This window comes from Onychostoma macrolepis, chromosome 04, assembly GCF_012432095.1.
Source record: "Onychostoma macrolepis isolate SWU-2019 chromosome 04, ASM1243209v1, whole genome shotgun sequence".
NCBI lineage: Eukaryota > Metazoa > Chordata > Actinopteri > Cypriniformes > Cyprinidae > Onychostoma > Onychostoma macrolepis.
The window spans coordinates 7,108,862-7,116,813 of NC_081158.1; the positions used below are offsets into that span (position 1 = coordinate 7,108,862).

General features: G+C 35.6%; 1 long non-coding RNA gene across 5 annotated transcripts; it reads left to right on the top strand.

The window, feature by feature from the left end:
- The first annotated feature begins 648 nt into the window (after positions 1-648).
- Positions 649-5,742, top strand: LOC131538627 (uncharacterized). 5 transcript variants are annotated; one of them, XR_009270614.1, is made up of 6 exons: positions 649-881; positions 982-1,032; positions 1,328-1,406; positions 1,689-1,772; positions 4,424-4,538; positions 4,718-5,742. It is a non-coding gene; the product is annotated as an uncharacterized LOC131538627 (long non-coding RNA). The 5 variants fall into 5 exon arrangements; XR_009270617.1 differs by having other exon boundaries at positions 1,355-1,406; XR_009270613.1 differs by having other exon boundaries at positions 649-1,032.
- The last annotated feature ends 2,210 nt before the right edge of the window (positions 5,743-7,952 follow it).

Genomic DNA, 7,952 nt, shown 5'->3' on the forward strand with positions numbered 1-7,952 from the left:
GTTGAGGAGGATGAGGAGACAGTGTCTGTATGTTCAAGGATGCCTGAGGTAGTCACAGGTTCCATGTGATACTGTATTCTATATTTAAAAGTGTACTTGTTTGATAAGGTGATCATAATATGTGTTTTTTAAAATATTATTGCCTGCAGGATGCTGACACAGTTCTAGAGCCCTCTCAGTCTGGGACCACATGTGACAAAGTGAGTATTAAGAAATGAAAACAATGTGCCAAGAGCATTCAATGAAATAACTTAAATATATGTTGCTACAGAACCCAGAAAACAAAAGGAGTATATAAATGCTACCTCCTTAAACAAATGGAAGCAACTGATACTGACATCCAGTCTAAAAAACTGAAGATGAGAAAGTTGGAGCTGGAAATTCAACAACTACAGAAAAATGCAAGTAGAACTGCCATTAAAAAAAAAAAGACACATGATCTTTTTGATCATTTTCCACAACATTTATTTGTATGTTCATCAGTCCTTTTATACTTTTTACTCCTATTTTAATGCTGTTTTGCATGACTCAAAAAATGTATTATGCTTATTTAGCAAAAGCAAAGTTTAGTATAAAAATCATGTTTTAAAGGAAATAAAAAGGCTGATACAAATCTTAAAATATATATTTTTTAAATTTTTTTTTAAATTTATCCCACTATCATAGAACTACAAAATGAGTTTCAAATTCGCGATTTAAAGAAAGATTTTAAGAGGTTTATGAATGCTGCATGACTGTGACGTGTTTAAATGGACGCGCGCGCTGAATACTGGAGTCTCATTCAAACTGGAGCGGAGGGAGTTGCCATGGAAACGGTGCACAACACTGTAACTGACGAACAGTAAATCTCCGTCTCTCGCTGCTGTTTTCACTGCTTTCAGGTGAGTTTAGTCCCTAAAATCACACAAATATCACACACAACTGTTCCAGACACTTTCTTACATGTAACTGACATGTTTCTGTTGAATATTTACTTCACAGAAATGTTTTACAGTCTTCGAAAAAGTCTGCTAGCATCTGTTTTCAGACGAGGTATGTTAGGCTAACTCTGAAGCTTGAGCTCTTATTTATGAAAGTTTGGGTTTTTAATCACATCTTTATGTGTAGATGAGAGGTTTTGATAGCTTTGTAAAGGGTTTGCTGTCAGTTTGTCAATGGTTTATTGGAAGTTGTCTAACTTATTTAACCTAAAATATGCGCTGTATTGTTAATGGGTGACGTCACTTACAGGAAGCACGAATGAACTGAATCTAACATTAGTTCAAAAGTGCTTTGATCTTTCATGGTAAACAAATATTGATAAATTAAAATTGTTCTGTGGTTTCAGGAGTAATAATATAATCTTTCTACAAAGGAAGAGAAGCTGCAAAGGAAGGGAGCTGCTGACAGAAATGCAGAAAACACAGGTGAGCATAGAAGAAATATGCGTTCATATGCATTTTTTTTTCACAACATATTTTCTTATATCACCATGCATCTGTTATATTACAGTTCATTAAAGGAAGGTTTTGACAGGTAGTGACACAAACCTAAATACATGAATGTTAATAATTTTTTTTAAAGAAATTGTTTGTTTGTGTGTCCATGTACCGTTTTCTTTTCTGCGTTTCACTTCTGCTCTAGCTTGCTTCTTTTAAATAAAGCTAAATATCGTTGGCTCTGTGATAAATTGCATATTATGTTTCTAGATTATATGCTGATGGCCGTGCAGCAGAGGAGCACAGAGTCTCCTGTCGGACAACATCTCTAAGTCGCTATGTACCATGTGACTAGTAAGTAAAACCTCAAACATACAGGACACTACTGTTCAATGATTTTTTAAAATGTTTTTTGAATGTGTTTTTTAAGTAAGTCTTCTGCTCACCACTACTGTATTTATTTGATTAAAAATACAGTAAGAACAGAAATATTGTAAAATTTTTGCTGTGATCAAAGCTGAATTTTCAGCATCATTACTCCAGTCTTCAGTGTCACATGATCCTTCAGAAATCATTCCAAGATGCTGATTTGCTGCTTAACATTATTATGGAAACAATACCATTCAAACATTTGTGGTAAGAAATTAATACTTTTATTAATCAAGGGTGTATTACATTTATCAGAAGTAACAGTGAAGACATTTATAATGTTGGAAAAGATTTCTATTTACTAAATTGTTTAATACATTTAATAAATGTTGTTAATTGTACTTTCTATTCATCAAAGAATCCTGAAAAAGGTATCACCGTTTCCACAAAAATGTTAAGAAGCAAAAACTATTTTCAACTGTTTTAATAATAAGAAATGTTCTTGAGCAGCAAATCAGAATATTAGAATGATTTCTGAGGGATCATGTGACACTGAAGACTGGAGTAATGATGCTGAAAATTCAGCTTTGATCACTGGAATAAATTACAATTTACAATATATTAAAATAGACAACAGTTCTTTTTAACGTGTAATTATATTTTGCAATATTACTATTTTTTTTCCCAAAAACACTGTAATGTTTCCAAAATCTTGACAGTTACTGTATAATTGTTACTATATTGCTTAAATACCATTAATTGGATGGATTTGTGGTCCAAGATGCTGGGATAGGCTTCAGCCCCCAAGACCCTAGAGAGGATTTGGTTTGGAGAGTGAATAGATGGATGCATGAAAAATAGGGCTCAATAAAATAATCATAATTAATCTCATGATTTCTGAAAATGAAACAATCAAATTTGGCAAATGTGTTGTCAGTTAAACTTCCAAAATACTTTGACTTGCTTTGATTTTGTTTCTATTCCGACTGCTGTTCAGCTTAAAAATACCTTTCCATTATCGTTGTTTGTCATTTTGCATCATTATACCTGTGCTAAACCTATTAAAATTAATTCAATTCAATTCAAGTTTATTTGTATAGCACTTTTTACGATACAATCGTTGCAAAGCAGCTTTACAGGAAGTTAAGTTTGTACTATATATATATATATATATATGCATACACATACGCACACATGCACATATATATACACTAGGCTTGGGCGGTAATACGGTAATATGGTATACCGCGGGATCTAAAAATAGCAACGGTATCAGTTTCAATACCGTCATAAAAAACAATGCACTTATATAGGAGACGAGGATATATATTAAATATAATTTATTTAATGCCTAAAAATGCGTATGCTTGATTGTCTTCACGTGACAGCGTGGAGGAGAAAGAGAGAGAGGGGGAAAGATGGCGAGTCGCGCACCAAGTGACCTGGTCTCGAAAAAGAACACAACTTCTGCAGTTTGGCAGTATTTCGGGTTTCGACCGAACGAGAAGGGAGAGGCGGTAAATACGGACGAGGCAATTTGCAAATTGTGCAACAAAAAGGTGACCGCGAGAGATGGAAATACCTCGAACCTAAGGTCGCATATACGAAAACACCATCCACTCACACTGCTGCGAGGATGGACCCGAGTTCACTCAGTGCAACCAACATTATCTCACAGAATTCCGTGTAATGTTCACGGACTTAATTAACCTCCGAATCTGTGGTGGGATCACGGAATCGCCGAAAATTCCGTGATGGGCTCACAGAAAAAATTCCGTGATGGACTCACAGAAGTGATACCAATGTAAGTTAGTGACAGGCATCAGCCGTGCTCCACGCACGGAAACCCTTAGCATCAACATGCCGACGCGATACTGGGAAATTTATCGTCATCATTATTGTTCAGAACTGGGTAGGTTTAGGTAGGGTGGGTCAGGTACTCGGTGAAAGTATAACTGCATCGAGTCACTCTTTACGTGGTCCGATGCAGCGCTGGTGTTGAACCAGTGAATCCGTGCATGGACCACGGCTGGTGCCTTCTGTGAGCCCATCACGGAATTTTCGGCGATTCCGTGATGCCACCACAGATTCGGAGGTTAATTAAGTCTGTGAACATTACACGGAATTCTGTGAGATCAGGTTGGTGCAACAGTTTCAACGCCTCCCGATGCAGGACCAACAACATCTAGGTCCACCGACAGCCGCTTTGCAATACTTTTTATAATATGGATGTTTATGTTAATTTAATTCTGTTTGACTGTTGTATTTGCACTTTTTTCTAAACTGCTATTTGTTGCTAATAAAAGTTGTTAATATTGTTGTGCATGTTATTGTTTCAGTATTAGTGTTTGGTATTCAGTTTCTGAACGGTTTAGGCACAAGCCAACACTGTCTGAGCCTTATGTCATAATTTTTTTATTATTCACGGTAATACCGTATACCGAGGTAAAATAGGGAGGAGGTTTGACGGTATCAAAATTTGGAAACCGCCCAAGCCTAATATACACATACATATACACATACACACAGAAGAAACCCAATAGTTTTAAGTTATGACAGACTTAACTTGGTAATGTGTTGTCTGAGGGTTGGCAAAATTAAGAAACTAATGAAAGGTTTTTTTGTTTTTTTTACAGGATCCTATGTACCCAGCCTCAACCATTCATCAGAAGGACTGTGAAAGCGGGACCTCTTTGAACCACCAGTGGCAGTTTCCATGGGATGAAAAAGGGCATAGTAGTGGATGATGAGGTACTGACATTAACCTGCCAAAAAAGGTTCCTCTGTGACATCGCCGCGAAACCCCCTTTTTGGTTCTTTCTGTCACCTTTTTTTAAGAGTGTAGATGAGAGTGTGCAACTGACCAATAACAACTGAGTATTCCAGCAAGTTGTTTATTAATATTGTGTATATATTCTTATCATTTTTAGGTCCTGAGACCATATGGGGTGAAGATCAAGACAACCAAACCAAAGGTGGACTGTAACCTGCTGAACTATATGATAGACTTCATACTGACCACTACTGCCATGTATGCAGCATGAAAACTTTTTGAAAAGAGGGGCATTTCCTTCAAGTAAAAGTGTGGAGGATTCATCTGGCCTTCATCGGCCCCCATGAGGTGACTCGATGTAGAATAAATCAGCTTGCTTTAGGCTGAAATGACTGAAATCTTCTCATGTGAGTTGATATCATTTTAAACATTCTTTAAAGTACTTCTCATTTCTTGTGAATGTATTTTGTAGTATGTGTAAAACTTTTCCACTGAAAGAACCTTTTTTACCTTCATTGATATTGTAATCAAGGTTGTTAATGCGATGGACTGCACACATCTGCCTGTGTTGGGCTTGTGTTTACAGGTTGTATAAAACTAGGCCTGGCTGGAACAACTAATCGATAATTAAAATAATCATCAACGAATTTGAATAGTGCATCAAAACAAACAGACCGCTCATAATTCTGACTAAAATACACATTTTGCTTAAATATTTTTTTGTTAGAAATTAAGTGTAGGTTTAAAACCCTACATGTAACACAAGTAATCATATTTATGAGAGCAGTAACAGTAAAGGCACTATTGTTGGAACTGTCCATTGTCACGGTGCACACAGCAGGGATGAACGAGGAACACGGAGACGAGGATGAACTTCAAAATAACAGTCTTTAATGAGGACATCAGGACAGGGCAAGACAAGGCAAGGTTGACACAGACAGGAACACCGGGGAATAACGAGTAGACCAGACCAAAACTAACTAAACAGGCAGGAACTAAATACACATGACAATCACTGATAATTACTAAAACACAGCTGGACAAGACTTAACTAATAATAACACTTAACAAGGACAGGAACAAGACCAAATATGGACACAAGAGGCGGGAACACATGACAGAGGACGTGACATCCATTAATATAATATAATATAATTGCTCTGTTCAGACGAATGATTGTGTTTGTTCCTCGTACCTCTTACAAGTTAACATTGTGTTTTTTTGTTTTAAATTCTGTTTCAAAATAACAAGCAATCTGTTGTTTTTAGGTTTAGAATGTAATGTTTGTATTTTAACACTTTAGTGCTTATAATGTACAGCAGAGCCTACATAGATACATTAATTATATTTGTTTTCATAGGCAGGATATGAAATTACATTCTTTAAAATAATGGATTAAAATTATTTTATTTATTTATTTATTTGTCATCCAATTACTAGTATTAATTAAAAAAATCTACAAATAAATTGGTTATCCAAAAAAATTGTTAGTTGCATGCAGCCCTACAAAAGATATTGTTAAAGAGGTCGGCGGTATAATGTTATGTGTGAACACGATGTCATGTTTATTTGTACAACATGTCATTAATTTCTATAGAGATAATGCATTATTACAGTGAAACAATTTGCTATTTTTATTTTGTAAATTAGCAGAAAACCATCTCTACCACTGCAGTAGAGATGGCTTTATCACAGCTTTATCACTATTTTTTAAATAAAGTTATAGTTCATAGTTCTGAATCATTTTGACATGACAACAATATTTTGTTTCAGATGATGTAACTGCTATAATAAAGCCTGTATCATAGAATAGTAACTTGTCATTCTGTTTTTATTTTGTAGATGTTTGTTGAATAACTAGGCTTAAATGTAATTTGAGGTACTTTAGTAAAACCATGGTTAAACTATGGTATTACAACCATAGTTAATTTGTGGTACTTGAACCATGGTTTTTAAAACCATGGTTCGCACCAAAAAACCATGGTTACTACAGTCATGGTTTACTACACTTGTACTATAGTATTACTACAATATAACTGTAGTAAAACCATGGTATCAGAACCATGGTTTTTTAAAACCATGGTATGCACCAAAAACCACGGGTACTACAGTCATGGTTAACTACAGTTTTACTATAGTAAAACCATGGTTAATTTTCGTAAGGGACTCCCTGCTACAAAGACTCAAGATACTACATGTTTACTTGAATATTGCACTACAAAATAATGTTTACTTGAGCATTGCACTTCTAAATCTTTTGCACTATGCGCTGCTTCCCACAAAATCTCTCTTCTGAACAATTTAATGTACAAAATATATATTTTCTGCACAATTTCATGTACAAATATCTCTTTAGCACAATTTCATGTACAGTATTTATGTAAAGTTCTTGTACAGTCTCAGTTTGTGTATGTGTAGTCAACTAGGTATAGTATTTATAGTATATGTATAGTCAGATGGTTAAACTGTTGTATAGCTCTATTGTTTTTCCTATATTTGCATTGTTGTATGTTTATCTCATGTTTAACTAGTATGTAGCACCGTGGTCCTGCGAGACACGACATTTCGTTCCACTATACATGTACACAAGACAGAGCCATAGTCTGAAGCTAAAAAAAAAAATCAGTACCCTGTGCGGTTTTCTGTCCGACTGACTGCAACTGACTAAAATCTGCAGACTGGCTCTGACTATCGGAAGCTAGCGTTGACTTATCCAGACTGCAAATCAGGACAAACATCTATGTTCTGTATTCTTTTACTGCCATCTGTATGTCATAAACATACCCCAAAGATGTATTATGACAGCAGCAAATATTGCTTTGTGATTGATTGCTTTATATCTGTCTGTAGCTGCAAAAATAACTACAGGCATACAGGGGCGGCGTTTCCGTATGGCAGAGTATGGCAGTTGCCATACCCTAGCCCAGTCAGGTGCTGTGAAAAATTATCCAAACTTGAGTCTATTATAATTCGTTATTATTATTTTAAATCAGAGGGTTTTAAAAATAGTTAACCAATGATAAGCATTAAGAAGAGCTTGTCAGTAAAACTTCGTAACGCCATTGGATCATCAAACTCTCAGCAAGACCTCGTAACTTCACCCCGCCTCCATTCAGACTGACGCGCCGCGCACAGCCTGGAGACAGATCTCCGCTTTTTCGCAATGAAAGGGTAAATAAATAATTGATGTTTAAATAGTACAGCGTTTTCTTTACTTAAACACTATGTCTGTAAAGGCTAATGTTTTTGTGTGCTTGAAGAGCGGAGAAGAATTAGGTTATTTGCCGTCTAGCCAATATACTTTTGTACGTTTTAAATATCCTGTGCATAAGCGCTTCATTTGAGATTTTGGCCAAGTGTATTAAACAACAAGAAAAACTAAGCGCCCATAT